The sequence below is a fragment of the Castanea sativa genome, chromosome 1 (genome assembly GCF_040712315.1).
Source record: "Castanea sativa cultivar Marrone di Chiusa Pesio chromosome 1, ASM4071231v1".
NCBI classification, from domain to species: Eukaryota; Viridiplantae; Streptophyta; class Magnoliopsida; order Fagales; family Fagaceae; genus Castanea; species Castanea sativa.
The window spans coordinates 51,065,958-51,086,700 of NC_134013.1; the positions used below are offsets into that span (position 1 = coordinate 51,065,958).

The window sequence follows — 20,743 nt, forward strand, 5'->3', positions numbered from 1 at the left end:
GGTGAATGCTGAATAATAAGAATAAAAAATTTGAATGAAGTAAAGGATTGATAGAGAGGCCGTGGGAGGGTGTGTTAAAAAAGAAGAAGTGAATAATTAATATAGAAAAGTTGGTTTATTTTTCAAATTTGAGTGAGAAAATAAAAAGGTTCTTGGAGATGCTCTTACTCTGTATTTGTGTGTGTGTATGACATTTAGTTAGTGTGCATATGGATAATGGTGCAAGCATATTTTGTGTGCACATAACTACATATGCAGTCTAGTTTATAGTTCATATGTATGCGCGTGTAAAAAATCTATAAAAGTAGAGGAGCATTAGCAATGCTTTAGGCCTTTTTTCTTTTTTTTTTTCTATTTTTTTTTCTTTTAATAGGAATTTTAGGCATATTCTAACATAAAGAGCTACTGTTTCTATTTTGCCTATTCACCCTCAAAAGAGTCAAAACTTCCATATCTATACTCTTATTAAAATATTTTTTTCCCATTTATTCTTTAGCAACCTCACACATCGGGTTCTCATCTAGCTTCGCATCTTTGTTGAAGATACAGAACCTTCCTCGATATGGTTTCGGCTATGGACGGTTTGATTCACTAGTGTGAGTATGAGCTCAAGACTGAGACTAACATGGATTGATGCTTGCTGCCTTGACAACTGACAAATTTACGATTCATATTCTTTGATCTTGATAATTTGATCAAGACTTATACTGCAAAAACTCTAATTCCTACGAGATGTGGTTGGTTCACCCTTCTATCCGGCACACCATGAATTCTCTTAGTTTAAAAGCTTTCGTGTACAACTCCAAGAATTCCGAGGATGCAAAATCTTGTGAATTCGGGCATGGTAGATTTCGTGCGTTTGAGAGTGATAGAGAGAAAAAAAAATACAAAATGAACTTGCCTAAGCTACAATGTTATCTACTTATGGATAATCCCTATAGCTCAAAATCCATTTTAACTAATGAATTGTTAATTCAAACATGAATCATTTAAAAAAAAAAGTTTTTTAGGCATGTTTTAGCTCAAATAGTGTTTTGCGTAAGCGAATGTGGGGACTATTGCACCTATATGTGTTATGCAAAGTACAAGTGCAATTGTGATACTTTCCAGCACAATTTAGGACCTGTTTGGTAAAAGATTTCTAGTAACGTTGTTTTGTAAAAATACGTGAGTGAAAAAGTGTATAGAATTATGTGTAAGGTTTTTTTTTTTTTTTTTGAGAAATATGTGTAAGTTTAATTAAAAACTGAATACTATTGTTTAAATGACAATTCCAAACACCCTCTTAGTGTTCTACATTTCAACTACTGAAGCCATGCCTTCAAAAGGCATCAATATGGTAAAAAAAAGGTTGGTGAGCTGGTATAATCCGAGGATGAGCCTTGCCATCAATGTATACAATAAAAGGGAATTAGCAATAATGCAATTTATGGAAGGGCAGCATGACTCGATAAAAACTGCCATTCAAACGATATATTAGGTCTCATACAAGCTACAATTCTTTCACTAAATTCAACAACACATCAAGTAAAGTGACTATCACAAGAGCTGAAGGCCATAAGGGGAAAGAAATGCCCAGTAAAGTAATAAAATTGATATTGGAAACCATTCAAACAACCAGTCTAAGAAGTATGAGTATGACTATCTTCTGCAGCAGTTTCAAAGGTTTCACCAGCAACAAGCTCCGGGACTTCATCATCGTCTTCTTCTTGCGTTGCTTGTGCACCAGCAGGTGGTTGCTGCTTCTGAAACTGCTCCGCCAGCTTCCTTAGGTTGTCCAAGTTATCTGGCCCTAAAAATTGAAACCCATATATGTCAGTGCAAGACTGAAATGAGATAACAAAACACAACAAATACATTTCCAGAAAGCCCACAGAATTAGTTTCTGTCAAGACTACTAAAAAAAAAAGTAATTTCCAGCTAAATAATGTCCTGCAGCCATATAATCTAATAAAATTAATATAACTCCTTAGGTTAAAATAGCCTCATTTCCCATAATCAATCAAAAAGATCAGCACTGGAATATTTATTTTTAATGTTACTCTTACTTAAGCTGTTAATACTCATCATTTGAATCATATAAGCATAGATTATTGAATATTATATAATTTAAAAACTCCAAACTCCAACAACATGAATATTATATAATTTTCTGTGCGAGCCGTTTGACATCAGCAGAGGTAGAGCTACTGAGGTCAACAGAGATGGAAGAGGTGCTGGCAATCAATGACACTCAAAATAATATTTAAACTACTATGCTCAATAGCTATAGAGTCTTCAGGCAGAATTGTTTGGGACCTTCTCAAGCCAAGATTTTTTTTTTTTTTGGGGTGGGGGAAGGGGGGCAACACTGTACACGCATGAACCTTCCAAGGGTCATTTTCTTATCTCATAAAAACATTGTATGTTAAGATAATTCACAGTCCAAGCAGATGCATATTTCATTGCCTCTCTCTCTCATTCATTAGGGCAAGGGGATTTCTTTCCCTTTTTCAAATGTTACTGGTTTGGGTTGCATGTTGCACGTGTGCAAGTGTGTGTGTTTCTCAGGGGGGCTAGACAAACATTCAAAGAAGAAAGTAATCTGCTAGCTCAGGAAAAAGAGTCAAATAAAAATAGTCATTTGATCAGAGTCAAGTAGGAAAACAACATATGACTTAAATATTTGCTGCTGTATAGCCTTAAGATTTGCATTTCATGTCGAAATGGACCAAATTTAAAAGAGGCTATAATTCTACAGAATAGACCTTCAGAGCTCAAGCTAGCAGCATTTAGCCTTAAGAGAATACATACATAAATCTTGCATAAAAAGGTTAAATCCAGATTTGAGTAGTTTTTTCTGAAGCCAGGATTAAAATCTGACTCAAACCCACATGAACCTGAGCCATTACCAACATTTGAACACATCCACCAACAAATTCTTGCAGGATTTCGAAATGAAAACCATAAAATCTCATTGTTTAAAAATCGATAGTCAAAAGCTGAAGATTATATAACTTGGATTCACCATCTTTGATTTTTGAAATTCAGAAAGAAGACTATGAATTGGATCTTGGGGATTTTGACTTCACTGGAAATGGATACCAGACAATAAAGTTCCTGTAGATGCCCTGGTTTTTCATGCTTTTCTCTATTGTAATTGTTCCTTTTTGCAGTGGATGTCAATGCCCTGGTTTCATATTTTTCTCTATTGCAACTAGCATCTACCTACCAAGTATCATGTCAGAACTTCCACGACAGGCACTGGGTGCATGCGTAACTTAGTAATTCTTTTTGATAGGTAATAGAGATTTTATTGATAAAAAATTTCAAAGAGTTCACGAAGATGAAAGCTCTGAACTGGAAATGAATACAATAAACTCAAGGAGTAAAACTAATAGAATGAAGAAAAGCATGAATGGAAATACGTTGTGTATACCCCCAAACTCGAGACAATGAAAGAGTACCAAACAGAATATTTTAATAGTTATTGAAATTTCTCTTTATCTTCAAATAGTTCATGCCAAACTAACCACATTAGACACCCTAGAACCATAATCCAAATATTTGACCGATACTTTCCAAACCAATTCCTCCATGCAAAAAGGAGAGAAACAGCTGACTTTGGCATCACCCACTGGATCTCGAACACCAAAAAAATTTCACTCTATAAAGCATAAGCAAAATGATAGAGTAGCAAAAGATGGTCCACAGATTCCCCTTCACGACACAAACAACACCTATTAACGAAGAACCAGCCTCTCTTAACAAGATTATCAATGTTAAGTATCCCATCCCATGCTGCTTCCCATAAAAAAAAAAAAACCATTTTAGGTACGTTTACGCACTAGATACTCTCCCAAGGAAAATCATCAGTAAGCCCTCGTTTGGGAAGAAGGAATGGAATGGAAAGAAATGAAAAGATTAATTTTAGAATATTCTTCCCTTCCCTTGTTTGGGAGTTTTAACGGAAGGAATGGAAAGTCCATTCCCTTGTTTGAGAGTTTAAGTGAGAGAGAATGAAATCGGTAAGAGGGAACACTCATTCCTCTCAATTCCCTTAAAACCTCAAATTTTCATTCTCCCCGAAATTGGGAGGAATGGGAGGGAATGAAATTAGATTTAATGAAATTTTTACTAAAACTCCCAAAATACCACTATCTATTCAACCCTTTATTTTAAAATAGGTATCTATTAGTAATATTTTCATAAATGATTTCATTTTATTCCCTCTATGTTACTCCCAAATAAGATAACTTACATTTCATTCATTTTCATTTCTTTACATTCCCTTATTTTAAAACATTCAATTAAGGTTACTTAATTCCATTATTTTCCATTCATTTCCCTTGTTTAAATACATTCCATTCCTTTCCATTTCCTTATGAACTCCCAAACAAAGTCTAAGAGAACCATACAAGAATGGATAATAAGAGCGCACATCAAACACACCAGACCGAGTCAACTTCCAAGTCAGGTTATCATCCCCCTCACCCCTCAACATATTGGAATAAAGAATCTCAAAACGAGAACATACGCCCTCCAACTCCCAATCATGAAAAGCTCGACCGAATTTTAAATTCCAATTCCTTCTTTCCCCTTCTGATGCAAAAATAACCAAGTTAGATATCCACTCTTCTTTAGACAAAGAACATGCAAACCTATCTGGGAATAGTTCCTTGAGAGGAGTATGCCCATACCAAGGATCATGCCAAAATCAAATGCGTTGACCGTCCCCTGCACCATACCCTACCGTCCAAAGAAGCTCTCTGCACCAGCCCTAATGTTCTTCCACATCCCACATCCATGAGTCCCTCTCACACCTCTAGTACACTACCCCCCTCTAGCCACACCATATTTGGTTATTATAACCTGTCTCCATAACCTGTTACACTCTTTCCCAAAACGCCATAACCAATTTCCAAGCAAGGCTTGGTTAAACAACCCAATCTTCAGGATCCCCAAACCACCAATCTCCACTTGCATGCAAAGGTTTCCAACCAGAAAGCCTCTTCTCCATTTTTATAATAATAGGATTCCAAATTGATGCATCCTTAGAGTGAGCCACAAGCGGCATACCTAAATAAGTCATAGGCAGGCTACCCACCCTACAACATTGCAAATGAGCCAGGATATTCAGATTCCCTACCTCACCTACTAGAACAATCTTAGTCTTGCCAACATTAACTTTCGAGTCCGTGATAGCTTCAAAGAAGATCAACACCATCCGAACATATAATTATTATTGTTCCCTAGAAGCATCACAAAATAATATAGTATCATTAGCAAAAAGGAGATGAGAAATATTCAAGCCCCCTTGCATCTGGGTCCCAGCTAGAAAACCACAAAAGAAAACCGCCCCCCTCTGTTCTCTTTAACAACCTGCTCAACACCTCCATTACCAAGAGAAATAAGAGGGGACAGGATTCCCTTAATAAAGACCATGTGAACTACCAAATATACCCTTTGGAGATCCATTGATAAGAACAAAGAACCTAACTGTAGTAATACAAGCACTCATCCATCTCCCCCACCTCTCCCCAAAACCCATCCTCTCCATAAGATAAAATAAGGCATTCCAATTCACATGATCATAAGCCTTCTCAATATCCAACATAACAATCATACCAGGTGTACCACTCTTCACTCTGCTATCCACGCATTCATTGGCAATCAAAACCGAATTAAGGATCCATCTCCCTCCAACAAAGGAATCCTGAGAGTTAGAAATGAGCTTACCCAGAATACTACTAAGTCTATGTGCCAACACCTTAGCCAAGTTTTATATAGGCTACCCACAAGACTTGGGCGAAAGTCCTTAATATTGATAGCATTGGTCTTCTTAGGGATCAAACATAAGTGGCATTACGAGAAGACACATTGTCTATGAAAATCTACAAAAAATAAAAATAAATCCATAATATCACCATCCAGCACACTCCAACATTTTTGAAAGAAAGCCACAGTAAACCCACATTTTTTAAAGAAAGCCATAGAAATCCCATCAGGCCCAAGAACCTTATCACCTAGAAAGCACGGATGCGGCTGGGAGGGTACTGCACCCAAGTCCGACATGGCCCGACGCGGGACGCAGCGTCCGACGCAGTTGCCCGCGCGTCGGTGCGGCGTCTGACTCGGTTTGATTCGCGCCGAACCGGGCAGATTCGGCCAGAATCGGGCCGTATCGAGTCGTATCGGCCGGCGACCGAAACGGCCAAAACAGGCCAATATCGGCCTTGAATCTCGCCGGAACAGCCGAAATCGGCTTTGAATGAGGCCCAAACACCCTAAATCTGTCCTTCCTCAATTTATTTTGAATATTGTTGCTTCTTTTTGTGTTTTCTTTTTGGTTTTGTGTTTTGTTTTGTGTTTCTTGCCTTCTTCTTTCTTTGTTTTGTGAATCAAGGCATAGTAATATGTTTTTTAAGAATATTTTAATTGTAAAAATATATAGAAAATATAAATAAAAATATTTTTAATAATTTTTTAATTGCCGAGTCCCGCACCCATACCCGCACCTGCACCCGAGTCCCAAAACGCACCCGTGCTTCATAGCTTATCACCCTCTGCCTCCCTAAGAGCCCCAAGAATCTCCTACTTAAACTCCCATCGAGAGAAAGCCTCTCACACTCATCTAAGCAAGCAAACTCTAACCCACTTACAAATCAAAAAATAATGGAAAAATTGGATTGACTAGTCTACAATATACAAACCAATTAGATGTTCAAGGCACATTTAAGAAATATTTAACATCAGTTAAGTAGTAAAGACAAAAAGCCTTAGATTAGCAAGCACAAGCAGCAATTTGTTGGTACTAGGGTTTCAAAATACGAGTAGCTGACAAATACTAATATGGAACTATTAGAACAAAAAAAAATTATGATTTAAATGTGAGAAAAATAAACATAATTGCATCATACCTAGTTGGTTGATGATCCCTGGGAGAATATCTTGCAATTCTGAAACACAAGTTCAAGTCTTAGTTCTTATCCATTGAAGATTATTAAAGATTTAGATGTGCAGCAGTGACAAGTCAGTGGCAAACGTGCAATGCCTCTTTAAGATCTGATTTAAGGCTTATTATTTGACATGAATGAAAATCTGGGAATGCTAAGCATAAAGTTAGAAGACCCTCAGCAATATTACAACATTTAAATGGGCCACATACTATTTCAGCAACTCATGTAGACCACATCTAGAAAGAAACAAAGATACATAAAAAGCTACCGAAAAAAGGCAGACGTGCATTCTAGAAAATATAAATGGTTGAAGAAGAGAATGAGAAAATACTTTTTGTTTGAGGAGAACCACTAACAACCCAAGTGTTGGCAGCAATGGAAGCTTGAACTGTGATACAAGATAAAAAAAAAATTATTAGTCATTGGTTGCCAAATAGGAAATCAATTATAAAAACATTGGTGAGATAAAAATACTTAGGTTAGGAGGTTAACCTTTGGGATTAAGAAACTGGATGACTGCATCATCCTTGAAAATGTTGACTTCTTCAATAGCTGGGATAGTGTTCACCCCAATCCTCTTCAAGGTACTCTGAAGCCTTTTATCATCAGTGGTCGTGGCTCTGTGAATAGCCTTCTTTTTCCTGAGTACAAAAGCACACAAGGCAGTTGTGCATCAAACGCAAATAAACTTTGACACATTAAACAAAAGTAACAAACAAATATGCAACGTAGTTTTTGTGAAAATTAAAAGTACACATGATTAATCTTTCTGATATCAAATTTTGAATCAGAAGAATGAAACTTGGAGAATCTCTTCCGAATGTTTATCGAATTAAATCCTACGGGTTTATAATCTAAAAAAAAAGTATAGAATAATTTTCATTCCAGACTAAGTTAACGTTTAAATCATATATTCTCATATCCCATATTTGTGCCAATGAGCTCTGGCTCAAATAACATTTCCTTCACCCATAACAAATAGCTGGTATTGAATCAAATAAAAAGGAAATAAAGTAAAAAAAACGATTCCTATTACTGACCAATGTTGTGGTCCACCTATCATTCTATTTGTTTTTACAGAACGAGCAGCTCTTTCTAGTGAAAAATAAACTTTTATGTTTAGTTGATTAAGCTACAAAATGAAGGTATACATATTCTAGAAAGAATGTCACACCTTCTCATGCTTCCTTTTCCACCAGTACGAACAGCACCAGCCATTTTCATGAGCCTCTCCCTGTCCATCTGAGCAGGGAAAAACACTGAATCAATGACAAACCCTTTTTCATATGATGTTTTTGGGTCCCAAATCTGAATCCCAAGTCCAGCAAAATTGTGAATGAAAGTAAATGGGGGATAAGGGTTTTCAAATAAAAGAAGCTTCTTTTCAACCCAATAAATTAAAGAAAAAGAAAATTAACCAAAACCCTAGCACTTAGTAGATACTGTACCCTGTTAGGCTGCTGAGAAAATTTCAAAAGCCTTTTTTTTTATATACTGGAAAGAAAAAGAGTGATAGCAATATGGGCTAAAATTTCTGTAAAAAATGTAACTATTTAACACAGTGAACTGAAGAGGCAAGACAAAGAAATGTTAATAAAAGAATCAAACTAAGACAGAAATCCTAAGACAGAAACAACATTAAAAAAATAACAATAACTACCTTTGTTTCGGTAATAAAATATGAAAGCTAGAATATGAAACGAGAAACAGCAGAAACCAGCGGCAGTACACAGGCGAGAGAAAGAGAGCTCTGTCGGGTTTGAGAGACGAAGATAGGGAATAAATATGCCCTCCTCTACTTGAATGCCTAATTCCTTTTTTACCCTTCCTCCCTCCAATAAACATTAGGACCTAACCTAATTCATTTTTTGCCAAAATGCCATTATCCCATATATTTTGGGATTACATTTGGCAGTAATCAATTTTTTTTTAATTGTTATTATTTTTAACTTGCAGTAAAGTATGTATATGTTATTTTTAATCTACAGTCATTGTGGGTCTAAATCTAAGTTTGTTTTAGGTGTTAAGTATATATTTGTGTCTATCAAAGTTGGAGATCAGTAAATTTGATTTGTATTTGGTTCCTAAGAAAGTGTAAGAAAAGTTGTGATTTGATGGGATTGATCAAATTGATTGCAAGTTGAAAATAATAGGAACCAAATTAAATACTATCAAAATGGCTTGTTGAACTTTAGTTTAAATTACTCTTTTGTAGCTTGTTGAACTTTAATCGGGTACAATTTTTTAGCCACTCAAGTTTGGCCACATGTCAAGAGTTTTGATATTTAATTGTATAATCTTCGTGGGGACTGCATACACCTAAAGGAATTATTAGATGCTCAAATAAGTTTGGATACTCTTATTTGTCTACACATACACACACAGGATGCACGTAAATAGTCTTGGAATTTAATGGCATAATCTCCTCTTATTTAATAGGAGAATATGGTTCAAATCCCCCTCCCCCACTATACTATTGACATTATAAACAAAATTTTAGGCGCATAGGATGGTTTTGATTTTGCCTTCGAAGAGCATTCACATCCAAGTTTAAATAATAATTTTTATTTTACCATCTAAAAAATTATTTTATCAATTATACCATATCATTTTACAATACAGCCAACATCCCAAACTCTATTTTTTTTACCACTTCATTTAAATATTATTTTTTATTATTTGTTTACTCTTTCTTTCATCTCTATTTACCCTCTCTCTTTCTTCCTCTTACAAGCAACCACCACCCCCTACAACCAAAATCCCAACCCAACAACTACCGTTGTCAAACCCACCACCCACTGTTGTTGCACCATACAAAACAACCATCGAAACAACTCGCAACTGAATCCTTCCCACCAATCCCAACCTAACAGCCACCAAAATACACCACTAATCCCAACCTAGCAACCACCAATCCTAACCTAGCAACCACTGAAACCTAGCCACTGATTCAACTCCACCACCGATTAATGTTGCTTGCAATTGACACGCACCTCAAGTTTTCTTGGCATGGTGATGACGATGACGATGACATAGCTTAAATGCCAATAAGGTAGCAAGCTCTTGAGAAATTCATACTAATTGAAATCTTTGTCTCTAGTGCGATAGTTTACTTAATTCTTTCATACCCATATTTACTGGACGTGAAGAAACTTCTCCCTAGAAAATAAGCCTATTGTGACTTATTCAATTATTTGATATTGGAAATTACTTATTGATGATGTAAAAAATCAGCAGTTGAGCTCCTCGTCTCATTTGATGAACGATCCGGTGGTTGGTTGTGTCTCTAATGTTAACCTGCGATAAAACTTTGGAAAGATATGGAATACATCGGTGTGGTGTTTGCCAAAAACACACTGATGCTTAAGTTAGAAAAAGAGAAAGTTGTTTTGAAAGAAATTGACTTGGAGTGATTTTTGGATGAGTATTTGTGTGTACCTTTGGGTTCCTTTGCTCTTTTCTTTTATAGTTGTTCCTTGCCTTAATGGGCAATGAATTTTTGTTATTTATGTTCAATGGCTAGTATATTACCAATGGGAGGTTCTGAGATGTACAGCTCACTTGTTACCATTGCTCCGTCCATTACGTTTCATCATTAATGCGTGCAAATGTGTAAAGCTTGCTTTAATTGTCATTAATGGGAATGATGATCCTAGGTTATTTTCTAACTCATTAGTTGCCCCTTGTTCGTATATCTGTTTGTGGGACGAGATAAGAACATAATCGTTCGTTGCTTCGTGTTCCATGTTTGGCGCATTTATTGCGAGTTGATGTTTTGTCTGCCACATGACATGTGTACGGTCAGGATGTCTTCTTCGTGTCAGTTTCTCTCGGTTTTCTTGCGCACGTCCTTCTATTTATTTCATTTTTTCCCTCCTTTTCTTTTCTTTTCTTTTCTTTTCACTTTTGCCTCATTCTCTTTTCCTTATGGCGTTTCATCTGCTCAGAGCTTTTCTTCCTTACTTGAGCTTTTTCTCCCTTCATTTTTCTAGTAAGCTTTCTGTGCTTCTTATCTTACAATCCTGTTTTCATGGTAGATTATTCCTTGGTTAGGTCAGATTGTCCTTTGGTTTCTTTTTTTATTGCTCGCTTGTGTGGTTTGCTTGAGGTTGTAGGTAAAAGATGCCCTAAGGTTGGGTTTTTTGTAGGTAGAAATTGTCCCTTAGGTTCGTCTTGTGTTTTCTTTTTCTATTAGTCCATCGTTTTGTGGGGATTGCTCAAACACTAGCTATGTCTGGAGAAGGAGAAGTTAGGTCTAGTAAACTTGAAACAGATCTATCCTCGTTTAAGGATCGTGGGGCTCTTGAAGTTAATTTCTTGTCAACTCCCTACAAAGCTTGGGATATGTACTGTGCTTTGAAGGGAAAAGACGAGGGGAGAATTGGGAATAGGTTCCAATTCCCTTCATTGGTCAAGGTTAGGATCCTTGATGACAATGATAGAGCTTGCCATTCTTACGCTGACGAAGTGTGCTTCTACGAGGCTAACTCCGTCAGTGGTCTTCATTTTCCCATCCATCCCTTCTTCAAGAAGATTTTTAGTCATTTGCTAATTGCTCCAACTCAGATAGTCCCTAATTTATGGAAGATAGTTATTTGTTGTATGGTGGTGTGGATGTCAGCCAATGTCGGAGACGCTATTAGGATAGATGAATTTTTACATCTTTATCATTTAAGACGTTCCAAAGATCCTGGTTACTAGGAGTTCAAGCCCTGGGATAGGAGTTCAAGGCTGATTCTTGACTCCCTTTCTTCTCTTTGAAACTGGAAGACAAGCTTTTACTTCGTCTCTAGTGAAGGTTGGGAAACTGTTCCTGGTGCAAATTTGAGTGAAGCTCCCAAGTTGATTCATAGTTAGGGGACTCTTGTGTCTAATGTGTCCATTACTCGTACTCGTACTTACGTATTTATGTGCTCGCATATTTTTGGTTGTATTTTGAATTTGTTGTTTGTGTAGATAAAGTCCGTCCTCAACTGAAGAGGCGATATCACGCTCGTCTAGAGAAGGTTAAGGAGTATTTGGAGACTGTTAAGGACTTTGATGAGCTCATTTCCCCCTAATCTCTATTTCTTCATTTTCTTGGCCTAGAACCTTCCAGTATAGTTCAAAAGAACATCGACATCATCAAGAAGAGTAAGTATGCTGACTCATTTCTTCGCAAGTAAGTTTAGTTTGCCGGGGATCAATGCCTCTCTCTTTTCTTTTTTAGGAATGACGACTAGGTTCAGCAAGGCAAAACTGGCTGAGGTTCAGGAGAAGAAGGCTAAGGCTGGCCTGATTGGTGGCCTTCTGTCGAGGAAACATCAGAGGGAGAATGAGCTACTCAAGGATGATCCCGTGGTGACTTCTTCTGTTGCCAAGTCTCAAGTTCAATGCCTAGCTTCGCCTACTCCTTCATTGGAGCTAATTGTCTCTCCTGATGGTGGTTCCAAGGCCAAGGCCAAGGCCACGGGTAGGGCCTTGATTGCATCTTTCTAGGAAGATGTGGGTACCGCAGTGCAGAGGGCTCATAATGCAATCTCTGTGGAGAACTTAGAACCATTGATGGGAAAGTCTTCTCGCGAGTTGATGTCGTCTCACGATCATAAGCTCATGCAGGTATATGTCCTAGATTTCTCCTCGTCTCTCTTCCATATGCCTCTTTTTCTTTTCTTTTTTCTTTTTTTTCAAAAAAAAAAAAACTGCCATTTACTTATTTTTGTAGTTGCTGGGTGAGTCCTTGTATATCTCAGGGATATACTTGGACTATGATGAAAAGCTGGCTGCAGTCCAATCCAAGATCGCTTCTCTTTCTGTTGAGAATGAGTTGCTTAAGAGCCAAATTTTTGCTCTTACTGACGAGGCTAAGAAGGATAAGGATCGTTTGAAGACTTTAGAGAAGAGCATCGATACTGAGAAGGACTTTTCTAAGCTGAAGGATAAGTAAATAGACGAGGCTCTTTAAAAGGTTAAGAAGGCTGGCTTGGAGGTATTGGAGAAGTTTAAAATTCCTGACGAATACTCGGACAAGCTGTGCGGCTATTATGTGGAAGGTTTTGAGCTTTTCCAAAAATACTTGGCCAAGCATCATTCAGGTTTGGACTTTTCGAAACTTGACATAGAGGCCGTTGAGAATGAGATATTAGTTTATCGTCAATCCATGGAAGGAGTTGGAGAAGGTGGAGAGGTTGCTGCTGTTGACGAAGCTATAAGAGTTGACCAGTCATCTTCTACTTTGCTTTAGAAATTTCTTTTTTCTTTTTGTAAGACAAAAACTCTGTTCCTTTAGGCTCGTTGTTTTGAGCGCGTTTATTTTCTTCTTTTTTAATAATCTCTTGGGCTCGTCTGTTTTGAGCAAACAATTTACTTAGATATCCTCTGAGTATGTTTCTATTTTTATCGTCAACTTTTTACCTTTTAGCTTTGCTCACTTTCCTTCATCATTACTTTCTCCCTTTCTATTTTTATTTTTACAGTTACGTGTTCATGACTACGTCGTTAGTAAGAGTGCTTTTCTTCTAAGCCATGTGTTGATATCTTGCTTTGATGTTGTTACGTATTAATAACGTTTCTAAGTCATGTATGGATGACAATATTGTTATGTGTTAATAACATTTTAAACCATGTATCAATGACGTTGTGGTCATGTATTAAGAACTTTCTTTAAGTCATGTATGAATGACGGTGTGGTTACATATTAATAACTTTTTGTAAGTCATGTATGAATGATGATAGTTATGTATTAATAACTTTTTTCTAAGTCATGTATGAATGACAATTTAGTTATGTATTAATAATTTTTTCTAAGTCATGTATGAATGACGATTTAGTTATGTATTAATAACTTTTTCTAAGTCATGTATGAATGACGATTTAGTTATGTATTAATAACTTTTTTTCTAAGTCATGTATGAATGACGATTTAGCTATGTATTAATAACTTTTTTCTAAGTGATGTATGAATGATGATTTAGTTATGTATTAAAAACTTTTTTCTAAGTTATGTATGAATGACGATTTAGTTAGTGATTGTATTTGGATGCATATTGGGATAATAAATGAAATATTCAAATGATTTTTTATCGAATGACTATTCATCTATTGTGTTTTTCATGTAAATATGTGCAACAAGGCTTTATGGAAAATGGGTGGTTCAATTCGATGTTGTTCCCAAAAAAAAAAGGAGTTAGAATACGGGTATGGGCTAAGTAAATCAATGGGTAGCCTTGATTTTTTTGCAAATACTAGTGTAAGTGAAGACCCGATTAGAAATGATATAGATAAAAATACATAACTTTTCTAAGCCATGTACGAATGACGATTTAGTTATAGATCAATAACTTTTTTCTAAGTCATGTATGAATGACAGTTTTAGTTATGTATTAATAAATTTTTTCTAACTCATGTATGAATGGCGATTTAGTTATGTATCAATAACTTTTTTCTAAGTCATTTATGAATGATGGTGTTAGATATGTATCAATAACTATTTTCTAAGTCATGTATGAATGACGGTTTTAGTTATGTATTAATAACTTTTCTAAGTCATGCATAAATGACTATGTGGTTAATAGTTATATAATAGAAATGTCTGCAAAAATAACTTCTGAATAGTACTTCTGCTCATGCTTTATTAATAGAGAGATAGAAACATTTCTTCGTCTATGGATGGTAAATGATGAATCACGGGTTCGTCAGTTGTAGTGAGGTCGTCCAAACGGCGCCAAACTGATGGATCACGGGTTCGTCAGTTGTGGTGAGGTCGTCCAGACGGGACCAGAGGTCTGCTTGTGTCATGACGGAAGAAGAAATTCTCCGGAATGGTCACTGGTGTGGTGCCTTCTGTTGGCAATGCGTGGGCTTTATATATGTTGTTCAGATTCTAGCCATTGTGGCAGTTATTGTGACTTTAATGCCTCTTTTAGTAACGCTTCTTGTTGAGTAATGGGGTTTTAATATGCCTTCAACGGTTTGTCCAGCTGGTTCTGTAACCGTCCGGGGTATTATTGGTGGCATTGAATGATCCTGATATCCTCGTCGGTGACGTGGATACTTGCTTAGACTCGTCTTAGAGAGCGGTCTCGTCAGTTCCATCAGATGATTTAGTCTCGTCGGTAGTTGGTCTCGTCAGTCCCATCAGATGCCTTAGTCTCGTCGGTAGTTGATTTCGTCAGTCCCATAAGATGATTTAGTCTCGTCGGTAGTTGGTCTCGTTAGTCCCATCAGATGCCTTAGTCTCGTCAGTAGTTGATTTCGTCAGTCCCATCAATAAAAATAAAGAAGAAAATACATTTAAATAAGAATAGGCATTTTGGAATACTTGGGTTTTTTTTATTGATAATATCTTTTCAGGTAAACACCATGGACGAGGCAAGTCTTGGCTGTCCAGGGTTTTCAGGTAATATGATCCTTCTCTGGAATGACGAATCACTTGGTAGGGTCCTTCTCATGTTGGTCCTAACTTCCCCTGGGATGGATCCTTTGTTGCTTGCGAGACCTTCCTGAGGACAAGGTCGCCTATGACGAACCTTGAGGACACGATCAAGGCCCTCTCTTAAATTGAAACGAGCTAGGAAGAAATCATGACCCAAGTCAACCAAGTCCAGATGCCCAGCTGGAGCCCATAGTTCTAAGTCTTTGCAACAGATGGCAATAACCAACATTCTTTCCAACGATTTTGATGATAAGTGCATGTGTCCTTCAGGAGCGAATACGAATTTTATCTTCTTTGGAGAGGGAAATAGCGGCTATTCCGTCTGAAAGATTATCCTCAATTTCTAAATTAGAATCGGCATCCTCATGCATTCCATCAAACAGTTGGAAGGCATTCTCATATGCACCAGGTACATGGCCCGCAAGCTTAGACTCATAGCTATAGGCATGACATGGATCAATGAAAGTAAAGTTGTTGGGGCTAGGATGGTCATCTTTAACTTCCTTGGTACTACAATGGAGCATGTCTTCTTCCTCGCTGGTTTGGTGACGTTCTTCTTCGCACATTGCGTTTACACTATTTTCTTTTTGATAGAAAATCACGCGCCTACTGCACAATTTTGGCTTTAGTGGTCTTGTCATTCTATTAGAGTGCTTCAAAGCACAGTCAAACCGCCTTTGGTTAGCATGCTACTGTGCATAGCGTGCAAGTTTTGCATCCCACACCAATGGTTTGATTCCAAGTGCTGAACGAGCTGCGTTATGATGAGCCATTGCCCCTTCTTCTCTGGCAAGGTTTAATTTTGGTGCCTCTAATGCTCATGCAGCGGTGTTGATGGAGAAGAAGAGAGAGGTAAAGAAGAAGACACAGGCTTGTTGGATAGAGAGAGTATTTGACAAGGCCTTTTTTGTAACCTTTGGATTGTGTATTTGCCATTGGACATTCATTAGTTTTAAAATCGGAGAGAATTGGAGACTTAAATAAACTGGTGGGGAGCTAGTCTGAGGAAATAGTGCACTTACATGGTGTCATGCAAAGTTCATACAAGCGCAAATTGTGATACTTTCCAACACAATTTAGTGTTATACGTTAAAACTTCGGAAGCCATGTCTTTAAAAAGAATCAATATGGTAAAAAAAGGTTGGTGGGTTGGTATAATCTCTGACGATACTCGCCCATCAATGTATACAATAAAAGAAAAGGAAAGCAATAATGCAGTGTATGGAAGGGCCGCATGACTCGATAAAAACTGCCATTCAAACGATATAATAGGTCTCATACAAGCTACAATTCTTTCACTGGATTCAACAACACATATCAAGAAAAGTGACTATCACAAGAGCTGAAGGCCATAAGGGGAAAGAAATGCCCAGCAAAGTATTAAAATTGATATAGGAAACCATTCATACAACCAGTCTAAGAAGTATGAGTATGACCATCTTCTGCAGCAGTTTCAAATGTTTCACCAGCAACAAGCTCTGGGACTTCATCATCATCTTCTTCTTGCGTTGCTTGTGCACCAGCAGGTGGTTGCTGCTTCTGAAACTGCTCCGCAAGCTTCCTCAGGTTGTCCAAGTTATCTGGCCCTAAAAATTGAAACCCATATATGTCAGTGTAGGTTAGTCAACTGGATTGAGATGACAAAACATAACAAATTCTTTTCCGGAAAGCCCATAGAATTAGTTTTTGTCAAGACTACTAGAAAAGAGTAATTTCCAGCTAAATAATGTCCTGCAGCCATATAATATAATAAAAATAATATAACTCCTTGGGTTAAAATAGCCTCATTTACAAAATCAATCAATCAAAGATCAGCACTGGCATATTTATTTTATATTACTCTCACTTAAGCTGTTAATACTCTTCATTTGAATCACAAAAGCATAGATTATAGAATAAAAGAGACATTTCCCATTTCAAAACTCCAACAACATGTAAATGATATAATGGTAATCAATGACACTCAAGCCAAGATGAGGGGGGGGGGGGGGGGCAACACTGTACATACATGAACTTTCCAAGGGTCATTTTCTTGGCAAATAAAAACATTGTATGTTAAGATAATTCACAATCAAAGGTCTATATAAAATATTTCGCCCAAGGAAAAAAGAAAATCAATAATTAGGCCAACCAGATGTATATTTCATTTCCTCTCTCTCTCATTCATTAGGGCAAGGGCATTTCTTTCCCTTTTTCAAATGCATGTTGCACGCGTGCAAGTGTGTGTATATCTCAGGGGGGCTAGACAAACATACAAAGAAGAAAGTGATCTGCAAGCTCAGGAAAAAGAGTCAAGTAAAAATAAAGTCATCCGATCAGAGTCAAGTAGGGAAAAAAAGACATCACTTAATTATTTGCTGTTGTACAGCCTTAAGATTTGCATTTCATGTAGCATTCAAACAAGGAGATCAGAAACGGACCAAATTTAAAGGAGGCTATAATTCTACAAAATAAACCTTCTGAACTCAAGCTAGCAGCATTTAGCCTTAAGAGCATACATACATAAATCTTGCATAAAAAGGTGAAATCCAGATTTGAGTAGTTTTTTTCAGAAGCCGGGATTAAAACCTGACTCAAACCCACATGAAACCGAGCCATTGCCAACATTTGAACACCTCCTCCAACAACTTCTTGTAGGATTTTGTAATGAAAACCATAAAATCTCATTGTTTAAGAATCGAGAGTCAAAAGCTGAAGATTTTATCATTTGGATTCACCATCTTTGATTTTTTAAATTCAGAAAGAAGACTGTGAAATTGGATCTTGGGGATTTTGATTTCACTGGAAATGGATAACAGACAATAAAGTTCCTGTAGTGGAAACCCTGGCTTTTTATGCTTTTCTCTGTTGCAATTGTTCCTTCTTGTGGTGGATGTCAATGCCATATAATTACCAAATTATCATGTCAAAACTTCCACGACAGGCAATGGGTGCATGCATAACTTACTCATCCAAAAAGAACGGAAAAATTGGATTGACTAGTCTACTATGTACAAATCAATTAGATATTCAAGGCACATTTAAGAAACATTTAACATCAGTTAACTAGTAAGACAAAAGGCCTCAGGTTAGCAAGCCAAAGAAGCAATTTGTTTGTACTGTGGTCTCAAAATTCAGGTAGCTGACAAATACTAATATGGAACTATTAGAACAAAAAAATTATGATTTAAATGTAAGGAAAATAAATATAATGGCATCATACCTAGTTGGTTGATGATCCCTGGGAGAATATCTTGCAATTCTGAAACACAAGTTCAAATCTTAGTTCTTTTCCACTGAAAAATTATTATAGAAATAGATGTGAAGCAGCAAAAAATCAGTGGAAAAAGTTCAATGCCCCTTTAAAAGATCTGATTTAAGGCTTATTATATGACATGAATGAAAATCTTCAAAAGCTAAGCATAAAGTTAGAAGACCCTCAGCAATATTACAACATTTAAATGGGGCGACCTACTATTTCAGCAACTCATGTAGACCACATCTTGAAAGACATAAAGATACAGAAAAAAGCCACCAAAAAAAAAAAATGCAGACAAGCATTCTAGCAAATTTAAATGGTAGAAGAAGAGAATGAGAAAATACTTTTTGTTTGAGGAGAACCACTAACAACCCAAGTGTTGGCAGCAATAGAAGCTTGAACTGGGATACAAGATAAAAAAATTATTAGTCATTGGTTGCCAAATAGGAAAGCAATTACAAAACCAACAGTGGGATAAAAAGCTTAGGCTACACAATCCTAAAGGCACATTTAGGTTAGGATGTTAACCTTTGGGATTAAGAAACTGGATGACTGCATCATCCTTGAAAATGTTAACTTCTTCAATAGCTGGGATAGTGTTCACCCCAATCCTCTTCAACGTACTCTGAAGCCTTTTATCATCAGTGGTTGTGGCTCTGTGAATAGCCTTCTTTTTTCTGAGCACAAAAGCACACAAGACAGTTGCGCATCAAACTCAAATAAACTTTGACACATTAAACAAAAGCAACAAACAAATACGCTATGTAGTTTTTGTGGAAATTAAAAGTACACATGATTAATCTTTCTGATATCAAATTTTGAAATAGAAGAATGAAGCTTGGAGAATCTCTTCCGAATGCTTATTGAATTAAATCCTACTAAATCCTACTGGTTTACAACTAAAAAAATCTATAGAATAATTTTCATTCCAGACAAAGTTAACGTTTAAATTATATATAATCATATCCCACATTTGTGCCAATGAGCTCTGAGTCAAATAACACTTCCTTCCCCAATAACAAATAGCTGGTATTGGTTCAAATAAAAAGCGAAGAATAAAAAAAATGCTTACTAGTACTGACCAACGTTGTGGTCCACCTATCATTCCATTTGTTTTTACAAAATAGTGAGAAATAAACTTTCTTTTTTAGTTGATTAAGCTACAAAATGAAAGAATACATATTCTATAAAACGAGAAAGAATGTCACACCTTCTCATGCTTCCTTTTCCACCAGTACGAACGGCACCAGCCATTTTCATGAGCCTCTCCCTATCCATCTGAGCAGGTAAAAACACTGAATCAATGACAACCCTTTTTCATACAATGTTTTTGGGTCCCAAATCTGAATCCAAGTCCAACAAAATTGCGAATGAAAGTAAATGTAGGATAAGGGTTTTTAAATAAAAGAAGCTTCTTTTCAACCCAATAAATTAAAGAACAAGAAAATTAACCAAAACCCTAGCACTTTGCAGACACTGTTCTCTGATAGGCTGCTGAGAAAATTTCAAGAGCCTTTCTTTTTTCTTATATACTGGAAAGAAAAAGAGTAATAGCAATATGGGCTATAATTTCTGTATAAAACGAAACTACTTAACACAGTGAACTGAAGAGGCAAAACAAAGAAATGTCAATAAAAGAATCAAACTAAGACAGAAAACCTAATACAGAAACAACATTAAAAAAAAAAAAAGTACCTTTGATTTGGTAATAAAATATGAAATGTAGAATTATGAAACGAGTAGAAGCAAAAGCCGCGGCGGCAGTACACAGGCAAGAGAAAGAGAGCTCTCTCGGTTTGACAGGCGAAGATAGGGGATAAATATGCCCTCCTCTGCTTGAATGCCTAATTCCTTTTTTACCCTTCCTTCCTCCAAGAAACATTAGCTTGTTAAACTTTACTAGTGTGGGCAGCACGTGCACTAGTGAGAAAATTTATATATATATATATATATATATATATTATTTTTTGGTTGCTGAAGTATGAAATCTTTTGCTTAAATTAAAAATAGCTATTTGAATATTTATTTAGTATTTACTATGATAATATCTTAGAATCTATTTATTAAATGTAATATCTACTCACCAAAAAATGTTACAAGGAATGATAATGAATATCATCATCTTTCCATAATATTTAAATTTTCGCAATGAAT

The 20,743-nt window shown here is 36.5% G+C and overlaps 2 pseudogenes; both read right to left on the bottom strand.

Moving 5' to 3' along the window:
• Window positions 1-1,426: 1,426 nt before the first annotated feature.
• LOC142622342 (basic transcription factor 3-like) lies at window positions 1,427-8,783 on the bottom strand (annotated as a pseudogene).
• A 7,803-nt stretch (window positions 8,784-16,586) lies between these two features.
• Window positions 16,587-20,483, bottom strand: LOC142622341 (basic transcription factor 3-like; annotated as a pseudogene).
• Window positions 20,484-20,743: the final 260 nt, after the last annotated feature.